Source organism: Nicrophorus vespilloides, unplaced genomic scaffold (genome assembly GCF_001412225.1).
Source record: "Nicrophorus vespilloides isolate i.1.1-1 unplaced genomic scaffold, Nicve_v1.0, whole genome shotgun sequence".
Taxonomy (NCBI): domain Eukaryota; kingdom Metazoa; phylum Arthropoda; class Insecta; order Coleoptera; family Silphidae; genus Nicrophorus; species Nicrophorus vespilloides.
Window position 1 is genome coordinate 64002 of NW_017096594.1, and position 25026 is coordinate 89027.

Sequence of the window (25026 nt, forward strand, 5' to 3'; positions counted from 1 at the left end):
GCGCCATAAATTATGTAATGCATGTTAATCTAAACGGCTTATCATTGGGGGAATTTTTGGTGGAAATGGAAAAACGTGTGCAGTGTATGTGTGTGTGCGTGCAGGGATGGAAGTTTAACGTAGAGGGGTTAATTTAAAGTTTGAATCATCCCTCCGAATGGCCGGAGCCCATTGCCATTGTTTATTCTGGGCAATTAGATAGCATTTGGTTCGAAACCGAAAGGGTAGCCGAAACTTTGACCCCCGGGAGACCCATTTTACCGAACACAGAGCAGCGCGAAAGTTCACATACAATTGTTTCATCAATTTATTAATTGAAACGTTTCCATCACTTTGTTTATGAACCATATACAACGTAACATCCAACCATAATTAAAACCGTACATCTATCATACTGTTCGTAACTTTTTATTTTCTATAAAGTGTAGAAATCCATTTAACATTTTGTGTTTATGGACCTAATTATAAATTTGGAATGGAAAATAAGAGACGTATACAATATAGTAATAAGCATGGATTGATATACTATATTCAAGAAATGATAGATTTTAGCAATCTTAACATTTATGTAATGCTCAATATACAGAAACCTTATAAAGTCATACGTCGTTCACGAATAGGATGCGTTCCACGCAATTACTTCGTTAAGCTAAGTTTCGTTTTCAGAGGTAAAAGGTCTATGATCAGGAAAACGTAAAGAAAATGAAAAGTTTCTTTTAGAACAAAGAAAAGTTTGATTTAGTAATCAGTCAACTTACATACAAATCACATTATAAAAAATGAATTATACGGAATTATTGCATTGAACACTAATACTTCTTCTAAGTCAGGATTACTTTCACTAAAAAGAATAAAAAAATTTCAATGTTATTTAAGCACCTTTTTAAATATTCGGTTGTTAAGATGTTTTTGCTAATAACTTCTTTAATTTCATCTTCATTTTCTTTGTCTTCTAAATCTTCCAGTGAAAAACCTTGATCATCTGCATTCAATACATTTCTTCATTTAGATTTTCGAAATCTACTGATTAAGACACCTGATCAACTTAATTTTCAATTATTTTTCTCTTCTAATACAATTTCAATATCTTTTCCCATTATTATGGAGACTTGGCTTTAAAATGGAATATTTTTTGTGCTAAAATTAAATTGTACACTTCGCTATTAGACGTAACATCTACCGAGAAATGCTTATATTTAATGAAGAAAAAAGGCATCTTCTATAGATTAAAGTATGTTTTGAATCCATTCATAATTGAGATTTTCATGACAATTAATAATTTATTTAATTAATGAACTTTTTTAAATTATTATATTTGTCATCACTCAAATATTGAAATACATTTATTGATGGGAAGAAACAAGATTGTATTTGGTTGCCTTAGAAATTTTCAAAATTTGATATTAGTGATTGTCTTTCTGACTAATATGAGATATTTTGGGTTGATAGAACAATAGAAAAGTTTAGAATCTGTATAGTTCATATAAGTGTGCATTTATAAATATATAACTATAATATTCATCAGCTAATATTTATGTCATGTTGATATTAATATACCATGTGACAACCATGTAACGTTATCTTAAATTAGGATAAACCAGGTAAAAATACCTATTTCTATTTTTTTACTATGTAAAATTAATAGACATATAAATTTTAGATTAATAAAAATGTTTGTAACGTGAATTACTTGTCACTTTTAACTTGGGTCAATTTGGTACAATGGCAAATTTAGTACTTGAGAGATGGAAATGTAGTGACAATTATTGAAGGGTTGTCATGGGTCCATTTTAAGATTTGAGGTCCCTTGATTTAAAAGGCTCCATGCGCAAAAAATCCGCTACTGATTAAATGTTATATAATGATTGAATTGTAAAGTCTATCTATAATTTTATTAAAGTGTACTGAAATAAATTCTTGTTGTGTTGTGTTTTTTCTTCTTCAAAGATGTATATGTATTTTCAATTCAATTAGGTTGAAATATCTAGCACGATCGAGTGCGTGCATTAGTGGATTAACAACACCCTCACAAAACATCGATACCATCGCACCTAAACAAACAAACAAACTTTCTTTGCATTCTATTCGGAAATTTTGGCATCCAACATAATGGTCTCGCCTGGCGCATTTCCATTACCATCGTCTTCGCCCTATTCCTTCCTTAAAGTTTAATTAGCTTCTGCACTCGCGACAAGTTGTAATCGGGCGCTGGCTGTCTTGGCACTCTTATATACAGGATAAATACACTCGGATTTTCCTACGCGCATTTCGTTCCCCCCATTAGAATGTTAAGCACTGGCAGAACTCGACGGAAACAATTTTGAGTTAGGAGCAACTTTTAATATCTTCGAGATATTTATCCGCGATATTCGGATGCTATCAAAACAGTATCCAGATTTTATAACGCGCCGCAACCTCATCCAACTTTTCCTGATCTTCCGCATCTCCCACCGTTTTCTTACATAATCTCTTTATAATGTTACCCATACATAAAAGGTATGATCAATACATATGTAAAGTATCATATTTCTCCGCTGTGGAAACTATACTTTATATATATAGACAATAATTAAAATTATTTCAAGTCATACAATTCTGTTAATGTTGTAAATGTACTCCAATTTTATTTGTTAGAAGATTTTCTTCTTAAATGGCTATCAACCACAATATCCTTCAATCAGAGTTACAGCAAGGGGAGGTAACGACCCCAGGCGCATTAAGCAAAGGCGCTGGTAATATGTAATATAGTTTTCTTGATTATAGCTTGATTTTGCGCCCCAATGAAATATTTGTCCTTTTTGATTTGAGGAAGGGGCGAAAATTAGATATTTGTCAGTAGGCGCAATATTTCCTTTCTGCGGCATTGTCAGTTCTTTTAGTAATTCAAGCAAAAATTACCGATCATTATTTAAATTTAGTTGAAGTAATTTTATTTTTTTAGCCGATTTTCTTCTTAAATGTCTATCAACCATATCCTTCAATAACTGTTATAAATTAACTCCATCGTCCTTGCAAAAAATACAGATCACTATTCCAAATCCTATCCCCACCAATATTACAATTCAACATTGCTTAATATCAGTAGTTTATCCAATTATTGCATGCGATTGGTTATATTGATAATCTACACTTACGTGCTTTGTATTATGCTCGGTTTCTCGACTTGTTAGTAAACTTAGTATAAACTTTATACAATTGATAATGTCCATTGTAAATTATACATAAACTTTTATAAACGAATTGTTGCTTTGTTAAACCTACAATTATTATGTAAATAATTCTGAGATGCATTCAAGGTTTCCCCAATAGCATATGAATTTGCATTGTATGAAAGACATGGCATGACATTGGCAAATGTGCTTACTATCGATTTATCTGTCAAGGGTTTGTCTTCGGCATAGAGTAGGGATCTAATTCAATTTTCCGAGGGACATCTGATTTGGTTAGAAGGTAATTTTGCTCTAGTGACTCATACTTCGTAAAAAAAGAATTAGTTACATAATCTGATTTATGTAAACCGATTTGTTAAGATTTTCAATTATATTAAATTAATATTACTTATTAAGAAACTAATATAACAGAAGACCTCAGATGTATTCTTATACGACAAGCGATAAATAAAACAATGTTAATTGAAGTGACATTAACATTACATAAATAGTAAATTGGTAAATTTAGACTTCACCTAGAACGTTATACCACGTTATACCAGATCAGCGTTAATCAATGAAGCGTTAAACGAGGTCTTACTGTATTTATATTTGTATGATAATTTAATATGATATTTTAGTATTTTTATTAACCTCTAATTATAAAAAAGACAATTATATTTTTGTTTAATGAAATTTGTAATGAATTATTGTATTGATTCATCATAGTTTTAATAGATTGTGTTATATAATCTTTGTAATGAATATACCCTTACCATAATGTAACCTAACTTAAACTAAGCGAACTAATCATAAAGTAATCTATCTTTTCTTATTCTAATGTATTTTTGCATAATGTAAATTAACTTCTAATTTGTCTTATCTTAAGTTATGACAAAGTAACATAACATAGCCTAATTCTGGCGAAACTAACTTCTAATTTATCTTTTCCTAAGGTATCTAGCACATAGTAACGTAACATAACCTAATCCTAGCGAACCTAAGGTATCTCAGCACAATGTACCGTAACATAACCAAATCCAAGAAACTGACTTCTAGCTTAATTTATACTAATGTATCTTAGCGCAAAGTACCGTAACATAACCAAATCTAAGAAATTCACTTCTAACTTAATTTTTCCTAATGTATCTTAGCACTAAGTAGCATAACATAAACTAATTCTAGCAAAATTAACTTTTGGTTAGTTAACCTAATAATAAAAACTAATCTAACTTAAACTAATAAAGCGTAACGATTATAACAAAATCTAAATAAATCTTATGTAACTAAGTCTAACTTTACATATTAAAGGTTTTTTTTTTTTTTTTCAATTACTACTAATTGCCATATTTGGTCCAACAGATATGAAAAATTAGTATAATTAATTTTAATTACATTATTTAGTTCAATGGACATTGTTTTGTGTTTAATTCATGGCAAGTTGTTTAAAATTGTGTAGGAATTAGCACATTTCATTGCATAACAACCGGGACCAATATGCCTAGGAAAAAGTCCTCTATTCATGTGAGGACGGGAGGTGCGGAGTTGGTAGTCACAAAAGATCCAGCGGCTGCGTTATTTCATTTGACGGCAACGGGAATTGTCCTCCGCGAGTTCCACACTGCGCCCAAAGGGCTTATAAATGATAACATTTTCGCTGCTTCCTCCGGCCTGGGATGAATATATATATACGCGACGGAGGACAAAAGGCTCGATTTCATTACGGTCTGGATCCAAGAAGAAAGAAGTGGAGCGTGGAGCATTTGCATGGTAGTTTAAAATTCGCACGGTACACCGTACATCGATTGGCTTTTATTGGATTAAAGTAAAATGAGGAAAGAGACAGACAAACAAAATAAAAGGGGTTTGACAATATAAACCGGATTGTATTTCCGTGATGTCCGTGCGCCGTTTGGAGATGGGTGCACAGAGATCTTTGGGTTTAATTTCCTTCGAAAGGAAGTGCACCGGGCGTTTATTTGTGGCGGAGGCGCCGGGTGCGTGCAACTTTGCCGTGGATCATAACGTGCGGAAGAACAATGTGCAGAGGAGATAACGCAAAACGAAAATTGGGTTTTGTATTGCGAATGTAATTTATGTGGGGACCCGGCCTTCAGATACGATCACGAGGAGATTCACGGCCTTCCCGGTTCTTGGCTTTCTCTCCCCGTACCATCGTTCCAACTTTACTCGAACAACTTTTGATCCAATTTATACTTGTTTTTTTTTTCGCTCTCTCTCTACTCTTCTCATATTTACATTTATATTAAAAAGAAAACAGGAAACTAATAATACTCGTGTTTCTAAAAATCTAACAGCCAGTACACAAAAGAAATGCTAAACTAATATATACTTTATATTTCAACTACAATTATTTACAATATATCTTTAAGATAATATAAAGTAAATTATTAGTAACAAGGTTTACATTGCAGCAATTCAATTTTGTTTTATTTTTTGTTATTAATGTTTATTGCAACAGTCACAAAAGTTATAAAAAAATAAGTAAATATGAAAAATTGGGCAAATAAATTTAACTTAATTGTCTTAATTTTGGTTAATATTAATTATTAAAATTTCTACATATTTTTTTCTTAATATTAAATCCTTTTAATCATAACAAAAAAAATATAATTAAGGAATAGTTGAAAATATAGAAAAAAGAAAATCAAGAAATGTAATTATTTTGTCTGTATTGAAGGAACATTGATATAAAATATGATACTTTTGGATTATTACACGGAAATCTAGAAATTTAAATATTTTGTCTATGTTGAATAAATAATATTCTTCATTGCAACAGCATAAAAACAGAAAAATTTTCATTCACAACAATAATAATGATAAATATTTCTATTCAATTATCAAATATTAATCTTTTGTATTATAACACTGTGACAAAGTCTAGAAATTGAAATATCTTAAAAAAATATGAATCTTAATTGTCCTTTTTCTTAATATTTGAGGTTAGTAGATTATCATGTTACATAATTTAAATTGTCTTAATATATCTAGAAAATTGAATCTTAAAATTGAGATTGATGTAAATTAAGAGATGTTCTTTATTAGAGTCATAGCTCATAAAATCGATAAATATTTGTTGTCTCTCAATATTGGTGTTAATAGAAATCATCAGAAAAATTTATAAAATGTCTTTCAATCGATAAAGTTGAATTTTAAAATTGACGTTGATGAAAATTGTAAAATCTTTATAATTTGGGTCATATAGCTCTGAAATCGATAGAAACTCAGAAAGTATAATATCTCAAAGTTAGTATTTGTAGAAATCATTAGACATTAATTCGTAAATACATTGAAAAGTTGATTATTAAAGTTAATAATTATACTGATAATAATGAAATTTAACTTTCAGTAATTTATATCAAAAATACTGAAACTTAAATCTTGAATGAAATAATAATTATAAACAATTATAATTTTATTAATTAATTTACAATATTTATACAAATGAATATTTAATTAGTTTAGTAATACATTTTGCTTAAAAAATGGAATTATGTTGTATTTTTTTTGGTATAAACTGCATAAAACCCACTGATTATGGACACGTAAACAATGAATCGTTGAAATTCACCAACAGAAATAATTATTTTTTCCGCGTTGTGAATTTGAAAGCAGACTGAAAACCCTTTGAATTTTGCATAAAGGAGATGTGAATAATTTAAAATATTTCTATATATATATTGTTTCGCGTATTCCATAAACTGGACGTCATTGCGAACGAGTGATGGAGGGAGGTGTAAGGGTACTATAGGGGTGCAAATGAATTTCGCTCAAATCAAAGTGGAAGGCTTTAATTGTACGCATTGTTTCGGGGTTTCGTTGTGGAGGCGGGGGCGGCGGCGCATATCTCGGGGCCGGCAGAATGATTAATGATAAGCGAAAGGTTTTTCTGGGTTTCGGAGCGAAAATTGGCAGGCGGCAGGAAAGGGATTTCGAGGAGACAGGCACACACAAGTATAGAGAGAGAGACAGAGACACAGAGAAACGGAGCGCCCCCTTTTGTGCGGCGCCCCCCTTGTCGCACGGTAGAGGGATTTATTGCCGTGGAGCACAGCTTCACGCCGCCCCTTTCCGCCGCCGCCCCCCTTAATGCACTTCGCTGTGTCGAAACAATGCGTCGACAACGATTAAACCCATACATTTCATTCATATACACACACAAACCCATACAGTTGGAGATATTTTTTTTTCGTTGCTTTCCTTTGCCGATATTCTGTTGCGACGAAAAGCGATGAACAAAATAAAAGTGACCTTATCAGTGCGATTTTGATTTATATGCGTCCGCGTATTTGATTTTACATTCGAGCTTCGTTTGTTTGCACAAATTTTCGCAAATGATTCATCGTTGTTAATATCGCGTTTAAATAAAATAATTCGCTAATAAATCGACACCTACATTCGAATCATAAATCGTTTTGTGAAATTCAATTAAAAATATATTGTTATTATTTATAGAAGAAATTTTTTTTCATCATTTTATTTTTATATTTCCGTTATTCTACTATGAGCTATCAAAATTGTTAAGGTTCACGTTTTATTTAATAGAAGATAAAAATCCATTCTATACTTATACCACACATTAAAAAAAAGCCTTAAGTTTTCGATTCAGAAATTTTAATTCAACTGACAGATTCATATTGTAAGCCTCTCTTCTATTACGATCTGTCAAAAGTGTCAAAGTTGAAAATTAACTTTCTTCACAATTTATTTCCGAAAAAATCAGAGCCTTATTTGTTCAATTATGATTTTTTTTAATTTTTTTGTGAAAATTCACTTGTTAAGCAATTACAATTGTTGATTTGTTTTTCTTAATAACTTCATAACTTTTTTCATGTAATATTCTTGTACTACTATTGTCCTACTATTTTAGAGTTTATTATCTAATAGAACGTAAGCGAGAAAAAGCGATTTTTGAAGGTTCTTATATTTCTTCAATTACTCAATTAATGAGAAAACTAAGAAAATCATAACATATGCATATTGTAGACAAAATTCTTATCTTTCTAATAAATCCATTTTTAAGTTTGTACTATTAGACGTTGGTTTCCTGTGAACTGTCAAATGTGTCTTACTTGAAAGTGTATTTTTATCATGTTTTATTTAATAACCATGCAAGGTAATTCCATCATAGAACATAAATCTTAAATAATAAACTACCACCTTTCAAATGAATGTGCTCAAATAAATCTAACCTTAAGTTATTATAATTTAAAAATTCTTGAATGTTTTAATATTTATTTCATATTTACTTTGATATAAAAATAATTTTATTTCATCAAAACAGAAAATAAATAATTAATTTGTTTTTTGATATTTATTGAAGCCTTTGCATGTATGTATTTTTTTGTATATATAAAAAATTGTACTCATTTACTTATTATATTGAAATATAAATAGCCCTTTAAAATGTGTGTTATATAAAATATACTGTTTATTATATTACCAAAGAAAATACTATAGGATTCATCAAACTCCGTTTTAGCCTGTTGCAATATCTGCAAGGAACAGCGTTGCATAACAGTTTTCTTTAAGACGATGTGCCAGAGCATCGTGCCAACTTGTTACGTGTAGTTTATTTGTTTCATCGTAAAAACCGGGAATGATTTAATCTCATAAGATTAGAATTCCGAACGACTGAAGAGAGAAAGAAAAGAAGAAGGAAGAAACAAAAAAGACATAATATCCATAAAAAAATGGATGCACCGTTTTATATTCAACCCCTATAAAGGGACATAAACGTGATATTTGCCTTATAAAGAGATATTTTTAAAAAAGGAAAAGAAAAATAACGAACGCAGTATCCAACATCTATTTTTCCCCCTTGCCGTATACTTTATATATACATATATTGTCTGTCCTCCTTGCGCATATGGTCTGGTCCTTGCCCGCTGAATATTTATCCTCAGGAATGTAAATATAGACATGGAGAGTTTCTTTTAAAAACCCTCCGGAACGGCATAAATTCAATGCATTATGTGGCCTCCCTCTACTTCTTCGGACCTAAAAATTCTCAACCTTCCCTCTCCATTCCGAACACGTGAATTCATACAGTCGCACATTCATACTTTGCTCCTTTTTATTTCCGCCCATGTGCTTAAAAGCTTTTGGATAAAAGTACAAACACACATTCGGAGAAGGGTTGCAAAACGTACTACGCTTAGTTCTCTCTCTCTCTTTTTTTTCTATATTCCATATGCCCTATACACACAAACTAAAAAATTCCTTTTTGTAATACACTTTTACTTGGGGATTCCATCCATCAAAAGCATAAGGTTTGAATAAAATATGACCGCACCTAATAGCCTTTCCAAAAACACATCAATGTTTCGATTATGATACTCATAATTTATTAACCAAAACAAATATTGAATTAGTCACAATAGTTATAAATTGAAAGATGAAAACTTTTATCATTTTTATTTAATAAATTGTTTTGTGTACCTTAAAGTTAAATATTCATTGAGAAAAAAATATAAATTTAATTATTTTTAAAATAAATTTCTGATTAAAATGTATATAAATAGAAATATATTATTATGAACTTTATACTGTCTATAAAATTGTTAATATAATTGATACATTTTTAGAAAATTAAAAAAAAAGTTTTCATAAAAGAAGTTTTATTTCTTTCCTAATAAGGTTATATTATTTTGTGATTTAATGTTCATATAGTATAGTTAATCTATATTTTTTTTATTCTAAAGGGATTTTTTGTATTAACAAAGTCTTATTGCTATAAATTAATTACAATAGTAACACTTCTTTTATGACAATTATCTATTTTGTATTTTTATTATCATTGGAAGAATTTAATACATAAATTATAAAATTTAATGCACAATTTGATATATTTGTTAGATTCAGTAAAATATAATGTATTTATATTTATAATGAGATACTTATGACATCTTTCTTATCCTTTTAGAATTAAAAAATATACATCTAAATAGTTTCCGAATTTTAAATGTCTTAAAATGAAATTTCCATAATTATATGTGGATTTCGACATTTCTGTTACATTTAGTAAAATATAATGGATTTACATTTATTTTGAAATTCTTATAAGATTTACTCCTTGAAGATGGCTTCATTATATTTACCAAATGACGAATTCCAGATCTAAATAGTTTCTGAACGCTAATATAGACCATCTTAATAAGTCCAAATTATAGTTTTATTCCTATTCTATCAATTTTTAAAGTAATAATAAAAGGGAAAAAGAACATCAACGTTAAACAAAGTTAATATGGATTTTGATGACTTAAAGTCTCATAAAATACTTTGAGACTTACTCCTTGAAGATGGCTTCATTATCCATACCAAATGACGAATTCCAGTACTAAATAGTTTCTGAATGCAGTTCTTGGTATTTTCACCAAAACCTATGAGATACTATTAGATATTGCAGTAATCCTTAAATATATATCATCTTAATAAGTCGCATGTAAAGTTTAATTTCTATTCTAACGAAGGATTTATTAGCTTGAAGGAAAAACAACTTAAAAAAGATAATATGGATTTTTATAACTTATAGTCTATGTAATAAAAGACAAAATATTTATTAGCTTTAAAGGAAACTAAATTAAAGCAATAATTATTGGAAAGAATAAAATAAGGAATTTTATGACTCAAAATAAAATATTGTCTTAATTATAAAAAATACAAAAATTGTAATGAATCATTTATATAAAATATTCTTACATAATAAAATATTGATCCAACGATGATTACAGTTATTATCACAGAACACGTTATTAATATATTTACATTTTTTGTCTTTCATTCTCTTAGGATTTATCTGCTACCACTTGCTGCGCACCCAATTACATTCACGTAACGATCGTGTGCACGCATTAAGCAATATTTATTTTTACGATATTTTCGCTGCGCAAAAACGAAAAATGTTGTTATTACATTGGCGAAATTGCATTACAATGCCCGAATGTAATAATAATTTTGCAATTTTACATTTAATTACAGTGAATAAATGGAAAATTTAAATAGTTTAAATTCAGTATAAAGTTAATTAACAGATAAAATAAATGAAAAAAAAGGTAAATAAATAAAAAAAAAACAAGAATCGATACGTTTCGTTTTTGTTTCCACTAATTTTATAAGCTGGGACATATGCGTAATTTACTTGATTAAATTTCACTTTTAATTACGCTGCGGATAAAATGTTTATGCAATTTTTTTATCATTTCTTTTTTTGTTATATTCTCGATTTTATTTCCATTCGTAATGAGCCTTTATATGCATAATTGCAATTATTTAATTATAAAATCAATTACGTTTGTATTTAGTCTTATAATAATGTTGATATTTCTATGTACATGGCTGTATTCCAGTTATGTTTATGTTTACATACAATTTATACCAGTAAACTATATTTTATTGAAAATAACAATATTTACTTATAGTCGTATATATGCGCCTTATGGAGCGATTGACAAAACCGTCATTGTTTTTTTTTAATAAGCTTTGACGTAAGTTCTATAGTGGCGCAAGAAACAGTTGAAATGCGACCTTCAATAATCCCCGTCCGCTGTAGGTTAAGTAACATTTTTATATATTTAATAGATTATAAAAAAATAATAGAAAAAGTTTATTTTGTTCTTTACTCTGCGTATGTATACTCACCTATTGATCGAACTGAAATTGTACGTAAACACGGATATTTGTACGTTAGTTCGGTGAGAGACTTATGTACGGATAAACGAACGTATTTTAAATGTAATTTACGTCACCATGTACAATCATACCATTAATAGGTTAGATATTTATAAATTACTTTTATATATTTTTACTGGAATTGTTGCGCACTCATTTAGATTTTTTCATAAATTATTTAGTTGTAAAATAATAAAGGTACAAATTTGTCTCTTCAATCATTTGCACAATCAAACATTATACATAATCAAATTTTATTCTTGTTAGAGCTTCATGTTTTTTTTTATGTTTTTCCTATATCGAATTTCATATAGACTAATTTAGTTTGACAATTCATATCCCAGACTTCATATTCTGTAAACTATGTTTTATTCAATATGAAAATATGGATTATTAATTTATACTTGTGTGGCAAATTTCCAATTTTAAAATATTATCTAAACAATATATAATCATAACACGATTTAATCTAATAAATTAGAAATTAAGTTAAGATTTAAGAAATTTTGTTATTGTTTAAAGATCTGTTTAAACATCAACTTAGACTCATATTTTAAAATGTGATTTTAAATAGACACTTTATTTAATAAAATATTTCTTTCTTAGAAAAAAAAACTTTCCGTTTTCTTTAAAAAAGATTTTTTTCCCAAAATATGTTTACCTTATTTTCCTGTATTTTCCTGGAATTCATCTTATTCGCTAATCGAGGTATGACTGTACCGTGTATTATACTCTTGAAAGTTTGAAAATATATTTGCTATAAAACATATTTTTTGGTCTTCTATGTTATAGTACAACATTGGCGGTGTAAGTTGTCAACAGAAGAAAGCTATGTTTTATACAGGAGTTCAGTATGGAGGATATGAGAGTCTAGATTTAAGCATCGGACAGCAAAGAGTGTTAACAAAGAGTCGGTAAATAAATGCAATCTTTTTTTTTGTCCAAAATCTTCCATGAAAATAGATCTACAAAACTTCTGGCTACAAATAATTATCTTATAGCTAGCAGTCGATGTGTTAAATAATGATATTTGATTTGAAGTAGAATTTTCGAGGATTACGGCATCATGCTTAAACATAATTTAGGTATATTGAAATATCTCCATTATAACAAGCCGAGGCCTAAACATGAATTTGCCGGGGATATAACCCGTGTTTATTATATATTGGTTTTCGCGTCTGAGGGTGTTTTATCTTCAGTAGGGGTGGAAAAGGCTTTCGGCTGCGTTATGTCCTTATCTCGAGGACACACCGCCTACCCGACATTAAGCCATTTATGCGATATTTTCATTATTGCTGAAGGCGATCCGATATCGCGCCTTCAGCCATCCCCACAAAGTGGAACAATATTCCGAAAGAGAATGCAGTATGAAACAATACGTATCATGCAAAACGCGCGAGGGGCACTAATTATTGGAATGCATCGGTATTGGCAGTGGTAGTGGTAGTAGTCAGCTCGCAGCAATCCTTCCATCCAAAACAAGTCCAATTTCCAATTGAATTGCCATTGAAATCCCTTTGATTAACAAACCCAAACAACAAAAGCCCGATTGTTGGAGTAAGTGAAAAGGGGGATTGAGAGGAACGGTCAGCTGTAGGCTTGGTCGCAGGAAACAATATTATACGCAATATGAGCACGTTATAAACAAACGATTCAAATCCAGGTTTCGAATCGGTTGGAAATGGGGGGCAGAAAGCATTTGCAGGATTAATTTCATTTGGCTGACGAGAGCTCTGCATAATTCCCACTTTTTTTTCTTCTTTCCTTTTCCTCTTTACCTTTCTCTCTCATTTTATATGCATCTCTATTCTCAGTTCTGTTCAGCAGATTCGCCCTTTCCATTTTAAATATTTGTCGAATGCAAATAAAATGTGCATTCCCGAATCCCCATCACAATGCAATCACTTTACCATCCGCGGTAACGATCGACGGAAAATTTGCTGCCACCTCGAAGATGACATCTCTCATCCAAAAAAAAAATCGATAACCAATAGAGAGATGAATTGATTTCGGAGCAACGTCGCTGCATCCATTCATCAATGGATGCTTTATAATAACATTTCACAGGATTCCAAGATGGAATGTTGACTTGAATAATATTTTGTCTCGTTGCATCCGCAGTTACATATTTATGTGCATTCAGCGTATTGAATCTCCGTAAACCAAAGTTGCTTTGAGCATGTATGACTCTTCGTATCCGGAGGTTCTGGGCGATGTTTGTCTGCTTTGATCCGTTTAGTTCGGGCTTAAATACATGCAGCATAATAAATTATGGAATTAATTTTACATTTAGACGTAATGCAATTAGCATTGGGTTTGCAGCAATACACTGGATAATATTTATAATTCGTGAAAATTAATTTAATTGCACAATTTCTAGTGTAATGTAAGATTAAAGCCATCTGTCAATTTATTTATATAATCCGAATTACTTTAATCCAAACATATTTAATACTATATCAAAGCTATATAAATATTTAATTATAAAATAATTGATAATTAAAGCTTATTTGAGTTTGTTAAAATCAATAAAATGTGTAAATTTATAATAAATTTTAAAATATAAATATTCCATTATTGTACTAATTTTAAATGTTACAATTTGACGGTATGCAGTTAATCTTAATGTTCCAATTACCTGAAGATGTATGCCCTACTTACGTAACTATAAGATACTTTGAAAGTATTAACTAGGGAGAATAGCAGGCTTTAAGTAACATTAACATGAGAAATAAATGCAAAGACCTGCGCATCCACCAAAATTCATTGAATTAATTATGTTAATTAATTTGTAAACTATTTAACAATATCTATTTATGTTATTGTATAATTTTTGTAATTTAATATTATGTCAACACCTGCCCCCTGTTACCCTGAAAGGCGGCATACTAGCGCAAGTGGATGAAGCCAAATACATGGGAATGCATCTAGACATACGTCTATCGTGGAAGAAGTATACAGCTATCAAAAGGAAACAAACAAACAAAAAAAAATATTATTTCATAAGTTTTTTAAAATTATAATTTCAGAAATGATATTAAAAATTTACTTACGATAATTTGAATAAAATCAAATATTTTTTTATTATCTAATCGTACTATTTGAATCCAAATATCTGAATATTTAATTTAGATCAAATCAAGTGTAATGACATATTTTTTATTTAATTACATAAATACGTGTAGTACATACTTGATTATTTACAGCTTTTTGACCGAACTTACGTACACATATCCATATAAACGTACATTATACTACTCTAATCGAGATATCTGAATTTTAAATTTGGATCAAAAAAAGTCAAACAACATATGTTTTTATGTAATTCCATAATCACGTACATAATTATTTAAAGCTTTCTGACTATACTTAGTTACACATATCCGTATAAACGTACATTACACATCTATAATCCAAATATCTGAATACTAAATTTGGATCAAAAAAAGTCAAACAACATATGTTTTTATGTAATTCCATAATCACGTACATAATTATTTAAAGCTTTCTGACTGTACTTAGTTACACAAATCCGTATAAACGTACATTACACAACTCTAATCCAAATATCTAAATACTAAATTTGGATCAAAACAAATCCAACGACATATTGTTTTTTATCTAATTCCATAATTACGTACATGATAAACGATAATCCAGATATTTGAATGTTATATTATTATAAATATTCAATGTAAAAATTGAACAATGTAGATATACATATTTAAAACCTGTGTATGCATGTATATTTTTTTTTGTTTGCTATATTCTGCATATTTATTTTATTTTTCAATATTCCCCAATTGTAAGTGCAAATATGAAATGCGGCAAATAAACAGCGTTTCATAAACACTCAACCTGCATTCACTGGAAAAGTGACATGCAATTTTGCTGCACATGAAACTACATATATTCATTTTTAATTATCGTTCTTTATCGATCCCATCCGGATTTTTTATTACAAAAATATGTAAAAAAAATACACAATTTTTTATACTGCAAAACCTGTCGATCCGAATCCCACTATCATATATTATTACTACTGGATATTATGAATAATATATGTGAACAAACTAGTATTTGCATCTTCGGCGCATTTCAAAGAGACAGCTGAATTTAGATATGGAACATGCTAAGGTTTATCCGACGGCGCGCCCTGAGGTTACTACATTCGTATATAGTAACTTAATCACCCTTGGCTTTAAAGTTAGTTCAGCTAACTCTGCCATCCACAAACACAGTATGTATCTCGAAACCGCTTGAAACAGATTAAAATATTTCATAACAAAATGGAATAATGTTAGGAATATACACAAAATATGTTTATTTATAAATATGTACAACGTCTTAAAATGTAATAGATCTTTGTTTGAATTTTGTTGCTTTCAATTACTTTAAATGTTATATAATATATCAAACACAGTATGTAATTTCAGTAATAGTGTAGGAATACAAGATTTATTATAAAAATAAACAGAATATATTGTGAATATTGAGTGTTAAAGTGTTCAAGGTGTACTAATTCATGATGTAATCAATATAAACTTTTTTTATGTCGTGTAATTTTATTTACACGTCCATCGATATGGCTGAAGGTCCTCATTCATTTGACTGTTCATCTGTGATGAACGATGGCCCTACTGCTGCAAGCACCGAGAGGGGTCACAAAGGGCCTGGCTTGACAAGGATTTGAACCTGTGACCACTGACACGTGGGTAGGGCTTCTTAACCATTCGGCTATTAGTCGCCCCAATATAAGCTTGTAGTACATTATCAAGTATAATACTAGTTCAGTTAACGTACATAATGTATCCACAATCATACGTTTGTACGTTAAGCAAATGAGAATTAATCAATGGGATTGTGAATATTAAGATATATTATTAAAATTTCGACTTTTTTGGTACATACGTCCATCTCTGTTCGCACGAACGTACTTGACATACATAAAACATTCACAAATTTCTATACATACAGTGAATATTATGAAATTTATATCTTTTGATACATACGTATTTTATTGTTAGCACTAGCGCAACGATTACTTTACACAAGATAGTGCACTTTATGATTAATTGATTATTTCAAGTATGTTTTATGAGCGTGAATATTTATATAAATTGATGAAATTTTGAATTTTCAGAACACACGTCCTTTTTTCTTCGCACGAACGTACTTTTATACGTATGAATATTGTATCAATTATGAGCACGAATATTTATAAAAATTGATGAAATTTTTATATTTTGGTATACTTATTCGGTTTTGTTCGTATGAACGTACAGTATCTATTCGCACGAACCTTGTTAACTTTCATAAGAACGTATATTTACATGATTATTTCAAGTATGTATTATGAACACAAATAATTATATAAATTGATAAAATTTTGATTTTTAAAAATATGTGTCTTTGTTCGCTTGCACTTACTGGACTTTCATACATACGTAGTTATGATTATTTCAACTACGTATTAGTAAATAAAGATATTTTTGTTCGCACAAACGTACTTGTCTTTAATATGAATGTAGACGTGTTTGATAAATACGTCATTCTTTGTTTGCTTGAATTGTCATTCAAACGAACGTACACTTAAATAATTATTTCAAGTACGTATTATTCTGTATATTCAGTAGTTGTACAGTATTCTCGAATAATAGTGTGGCCTGAGTGATATGGACTTTATATTATATCCATGAATTAATAATGCATAGTAATATTAAATAACTTTTAGAATATAAATAATAAATTAAGTTTTGGAAAGAACTAAAGGGAATAAGTTTCGATAAAAGCTTTGCGTTAATGGCACGGAAAAGCATGTAAAAATGTAAAGAAAAAGAAAAAAAACTGACGGAAACAAAGCCGTCGGCGCTTTATGAATTATAATTTCTCGTTGCTTGTTTCATCGTCGAAATCCCGCGATCCATCATGTCCTTTCTGCCCCGTGAGCGGCGGCGCCTTTTATTTTATTATTTCTTTGGCTTTCGAAACCTCCCTTCGCTCGCATCCACCTAGTGCACATCATTTAGCAGAATCTCGCATAGCAATCTATCAGGGATATGCGGATGGTGGGAGGGGAGAACGAGAGGCCTGTTCGTGAGCTTACATTTTTCGCAGGATTTTCCGGCTGACGGATCATCCAACGCATATTTCCTTTTCACACGGTCCACAGGATCCGCACATACGGGAAATGTACGGACACCCATCGGTGTTACGATAGAAACACTTCAGGGGCGACGACAAATCGCGTCGGGGCGCAAATAAAATTTCAGCGGTCCGCAGTAAAACCGGATATATAAGCTTACATGTATTTGATATTAGGCTGAATAAACTGAAGCCTACAAATAACAAAATATAAAGGTTTCCACAGATCACAATTGATATGAAACACATATATCTGTCAGTTGTACCAATTGATATTAACAAAACTGAATTGACAGCTGTCATATAGTGCTGCCACCTATACAAAGTAATCTGAACTATTTTTAAAGATTTTCTAAATAGTTTATAGACAAAAAAGACAAAGCCATTTATTTTATATTTATTTCAATGATTCTTTTTCTCTTCTTTGTTTGTTATTGTTCCTATTAAATGATGATTATTAAATATTAGTAGTTTTTTTCAGTTAAATTTTAGATAATTTCTTATAATAAGTACAGGATGCTCATGTAAAGCAAAATTATTGTGTAATCCAAGGTTTGTCTATTATTAAATATGTTTGTTGTGTATATAAGATACCGCAAAGAAGCCGAGAAGTTTCCATGTGAAAATAATTTATTAAAATCCATTACAGAATTTAATAAAAACATAAACTTTCATAACTTTTCTACAACAGTATTTATGAAGGTCCATTGAAGGTCCTCAGAGAGAGAACATAAGACGTCAGATCTGCTATTCAACTTTGTTGAAATTTAAATGCGAAAGTTTGTCTTACGTGTGTCGTTGATGCGGAACGTGAATGTGTTCCTGGCGTAAAATCTTCGAAGCAGGAGGAATGCGTTCTATATTTTATACAATATTGAATTTTACTGGTAATAAATGGTTCGCTTCTCAGCCGCCACCTGCACGAAAACAATGAGAATTCCGTAGGAAATATCATCTTTTTATTACTGTCGGAATAATGGCCTTATTGGCTTTCGGTATAAATTTATGTAAGCCCGAGCTACCTTTAATAATAACATATTTCCAACCGAGAACGCAGACACACACACACATTCAACCAAGAAAAAAATCTACCCTTTAGCATAAATCATATTTCCTAGTTGCCTGGAATTCATTATTGAGAGTCCGCTACGAATTACCCAATGAGACTTGCTGTATAATAACATGCGAATATGAGTTTGGATTTGTTCCAGAAAATTCCTGAAATATCACTATCAGATCAGTTCAGATGAAAAAGTGAAACATTCACTTTTTTCAGGTGTTTTCAGGATTTAATTTGTATTTCGAAAAGGTTAAACTAATTCTAGTAGACTTTATAATTTTATTTGCAAATTTTAAAAGTCGTAATTGTACTTTATAAAAAAAACATATTTCTTTAGTAATTCTCAAATGCATCAGTTGAATACGTGGCATTACAAAAAGTATAAATTTTTAATTGATTATTGCAATAAAAAGTATATATTTCAACATATAATTTAGTGTACTAATTCTACATTAAAATACTTGAAACATATTAAGTACATACTTTTCTATTGAAATTCTAAGAATACAAATATGTATACGTGGCACTTGAAAAGTTACTTGTCAAGATATAAACACTATTAGTAAATCTTCATATTAATACAAGTTTCTTTTTCAAAACTATCATGTTCTAAAGTTGAGGCTAAATACTTAATAATTGATGCATATTCGTTCATATGTTGAAGCCCTTCTGTTTCGACGACAACTTGAGGTGATGCAAGGCTTCGTTAATATCAAATTGTATATAGGAATGTAAATGTAATGAATTTGTCCCAATCATATCTGGGAAATTTGTAAAGTACATATGGAAATTTAATACAATTTACTTCTCTATACGAATATTAAATTCCCTATTCGCGTTTGGAGTAATCCAACATGCATTTCACTGCTACGGTAATTGCATCGCTTCCGGAAAATTTACGTTTCGAGACCGACGCAGCAATACAAACTGGTTATAGATTTTCTTTGATGCAAGCGAATTCGATATGAAACAAAGGAAATTACCCGAAAAAAACAGAAACTTTTCCCAAACGAAACTTACAATTTTAAATTGATATAAATAATGATGTCATTATATAATTCTATTTTTAGTAAATAATATAATGGTTCAATTGAAGTAATAGTCTAACTCTATTTTTAGACAATTTTCCACAATAACATGTATTTTTTCATTTAAATTATACTAATATAGATAAACCTAATCTAATAATATTTATACAGTTGGTGATTGATTAACATACATAAATTGTTTTAAACTACAATTCTACAGGTGTAAGGTGTTTGTAATCTGAATATTTGTTGTGTTTGTTGTCCAATTTGTTCGTAATCCGAATTTTTCGTTAACTGATCATCGATTTATCATAGTTTTATCGTTAATATATGACAATAAACTACAAAAGTGTAAGTTTTCCGATTTGTTTGCAGTCCGCACCGTTCGTTCGTTAACCAAGGTTTTGTAAACTCATTTATTATAAACGAAATATGTCAATATATAAGCCCTTCATTATATAATATAATATAACACCCAAATCTCTTAAGAAATATGAAAATTACTGTCATAATAATAAAAATTGAACTAAAAAAATATTTTTTCTAACTTGCGTTCGCTCGTAATTAATACTATTTCCATAAATAAATATTTTTTTGTGAATTTTTCGGAATGCAGGAATGCAAAAAATGTTATGTCCACTGATGGGGGGCAACGTTTTTTTTGGCGTTTTAACATGATTAACATTGAAGTTATGAATATTCATTGTACGTTTCCCGAGTTTATATAGATGAATCCCATGCTGCATGGAATAAAAATATATCCGACTTTGTATATTGTGTTATTTTGAGCAAATGTTGTTGTAGTAAATAATAACATTATTGTAATATTATGCGTAATATTTTTTACACCAAAAATATTTTTGTGAAAAATGGAAATTTAAAAAAAAAACTTTGTTCCAATTTCGTATTTACTAAAATGTAAATAAATGAAGTTAATAAGGACTGTAATTTAGTACTAAAACTGCAAAAATATAAACAACAAGGGAGATTGTAAAGATAAAAGACTTAACTAATGAGCATGATGAACAAAGTATTCTATGAAAATGTTTTACATATTCTTTGTTTGTGTGTGCATGCACGCTGTACTCAGCGTTAATAATAGCGGAGGAAAATGAAAAAAAAAACAAAATAATGGAAAAACGAAGGGGATGATATAACGATGAAAATGGGAGATTTTGTCACCCTTGTAGGGTAATTAATCGTAGTTGGCTGTATGTGTGTGTGTATATATATTCGTGGGCGGAATAGATGTGCATCGTGCGAAGGGGTGGGGGTGGCGAATTATACGGGTGCTTTATGTAACACGGACACATATACGCGTGACATATGTGGGCTGGGCGACGTTATGGCAGTGTAATGTCCTGCGGGCTGCTAAGTGCAGGGACATGTATCAAACTTACTTTATACGACGATAAACCCACCCCTTAGATATATGTCTCCGCGACCAACTCAAATGGCGTTCACGAATTATCCTTGAGATACTTGCAAAGCTCATCTATTTCTGCATGTATATTTCCAACGTTCATTTTTTTTTCACTTTATTAATGGAAAACACAACACACTGGACTTATTTAAAATTTAAACAAAGGAATACATAAATATATTATTAACATCATAATTAGTTCTGAAATATCACGCTGTCAAAATATAACTACAGAATAATTTTCACTTACATCATTACAATAACCAATAACTAAAAAGACACTGAATTGTGTAGTTTATAGTAGTCGATACGTCGGACAGGTGTGTATGTTGTGTGGATGCAACATTAGATTTATGTCTCCGTAACTAAATCAATAGGATTTATGTAACATCCTTAATTTACATACATAGCTCATGTATTTCTGTACGTATATTTCTGCATCCTCATTGTTTTACTGAGTTAATGAAAAACACCACTTTTAATTAAAGAACAAATATTTCGAAACGTACATCTATTCCAGTCTATATCGAAATTCCGACGTTCAAAATCCCGACTGTATCAAAATCTCGAGTCGGGATTTCGAACGTCGGGATTTTGATTTCGGTTGTCGGGCTTGCGATTGCCACCGCATCTCTTCATATACTAAATATTGTATGTATATATAGGTTATATATAATTATATAAAAGATGTTAAAAATTTATCCTTATCATAACCAATGACTAAAAAGACTAAGTATAATTTTTAGTAGTTGGTATGCTTGACAGATATGTATGTTGCATGTCCCACTGTGGATACTACATTAGGTTTATGTCTCCGTGACAAAATCAAGAGGATACATGTAACATCCTTAATATACATACATAATTCAGGAATTTTTGCATTTACATTTCTGCAAGCCCACTTTTTTACTTAGTTAATGAAAAACGCACCTTTTTATGAATATTGAAGAAGTTGTTAGAAGTGTGTACCTATTATCAATAGATATAGTATGTTTCATAAGTTGTCATAATGGAAAAAAATATATTACATTTTTACTTTTATCCTTACAAAATAATGACTAAAAAGCATTAAGTTGTGTTGTTTATAATAGTTGGTACACTTGACATAGTATGTGTATAATATTAGATTTATGTCTGCGTAACCAACTCATCAATTTCTGCTTGTAAGTTTCTACAAGAAATTAGAGGTTATTATTGAAAATTGGAAATATATATAGACTTTAAATCTGTATATAATAATTTCAGTATGTACTATTCATATAGATGTTAAAAATAATATTTAGGTAATTTACAAATAAAAACATAATAAAAGTTTTCATGCAAAAATTTCACTTTTAAACCGAAATCCTAAAATTTGTATGTTTTAATATACTGACCTACTTTTCTCATAGTCGTACATATAAAATGCATGAAACCATTATTTCTAACACCATCCTTCGACCCTAACTGTGATTTAATATCCTTCCTAAATCCCAAAACCATCCACATTTCCTTAAAAAAAACAACTCAATCATTCCAAGTATATAAATATGTATTATAGATAGATTTGAAAATGTCTAAGTATAACAATTTGACTCTCACTATATTTCAGTGACATTTAAATCCAAATATTTTGTTGGGAGGAATAACCTAAGAATATTTCAATATTTCCTTGTAATAATTTAATTTTTATATATAAAAGAAAATTAGAGAATTTAATTAAAATTTATTGACATGCCTTTAATATTTGAACATAATCAATTGTACTCTCTAAATATCAATAAATATATTGTCAATTGATATAGATCACCCATCCAAATAATTAACTATGACAAAATTATTAGTACGCCATCTGTTGTTACAAAATTGAACTAATATATAAGCAAATGAATACATTTGCTAAATAATTTGGTTCGCTAAAAGCCAATTAATAATGCATGCATTCATAAATCTAATATTCAAAATGCTCTCATAAAATATCATAATTAGTAGGAAGCAACCAATTTTGTTGTTTTTTTTTTCTCGAATAAAATTTTCCACCTAATGAACGTCGACCAATTATAATGCGTTTCCCCGTGTTTAATATATGGACGTCGGGCCATTCAGCGAGATAAAAGTTACATAATAGTCGTCACATAAATTACTCGACGGATGTGTGCAAATAGTTTGTGGTATTTACACCGATCGATTTTTTTGCGGCCTTCGCGTTACAATTAAATCGAGAGATAGAAATTTTACATGTTATTTACAGGCCGGATCAATATGACGCTCCTCCTCTTTGCAGGATAGTAAATTATAAACGAAATCAAGACACAAAAAAAAGTACAAGTTTTCAATTCAATTTTAACATTTCGGGAAACACTCAAATATTAATTCGGTAATGGAAATAGTTGAAAGTGGAAGTGTTCATAATAAATTTATATGTTGTTGGTACATCAGAATACTATATTTGACGTAATTTGCATAATATTTACATGTTCTTGATAGAAGCTTCCATCCAATAATGTTAATAATGGATTATTGATTGACTTGATTTTAATGATGTACGGCGGATTATCGAAGCGAGATCATCTGAACAACAAATACAGTTGATTCCGCTTAATTGGGACATCGCTTATCCTAGAGAACGGAAACAAAACCGAGCAAATAACGAATGGACATGGATTTGTCCCGAATCGACTGTATTTACTGCTAACAATACTTAGTAAGCATGCCTTAAGTTTATTACTATTAAAATAATTGCATTTAGTGGTTGATAGTAAATATTTAAATAAATGATGTATTTTGTATAGTTGATTAATTGTTATTAAAATGTATGTTTCTGATAATTATAGTTTAAATTTAATTGGAATGTATTTACTCATCAAACTGCAATTTACAAACTAGTTTATGTACACATTGACTGTTGTATTAATGCATTTACTCTGGCATATACATCTATCGCCTTTAATCAGATTCAATGAGATCACAGTGCGATATTGCATAGATTCGATACCGTAAATGGGTCACCAGTGACGTCACCGAGACATTGAGTTTATGTAAAATAAGTTGTCACTTCACGAATTTCCCTCGTATAAAAAAATAATTGGAACGTATTGATCGTAAAAGAATCCCTTATGGTTATGCAACAAGGATCCACCATGCATAAAGGAAATTAAAAAAATATATTTACATAAAGCAATTAAAAAAAATAATATATAATTTACCTTTAAAGATGCACAAGAGGGATTCAGGAAACGGCAGAGCGACGAGAATAATATTCAGGATTTAAATTAATGTAATTGTACTGTACTTACCTTAATTGGACGCAATTTACATTCTAAATTGTCGTGCAGGTTTTTTTTTTAAATATGGAAATAAAACTCTTGCATTGCTACACAGTTTTTTTTAAGTAAATATAACGTTTATTGTATTGATTACATTATGAGCATGACAAAGTAATTACTAAAAAAAGAACAGTATTAGTACAATTATACAAATATTGATACAACTAAGTACGTTTATTTTTGTCGAACATTCATATTTTTGTTTTGTTTTCGTTACGAAATG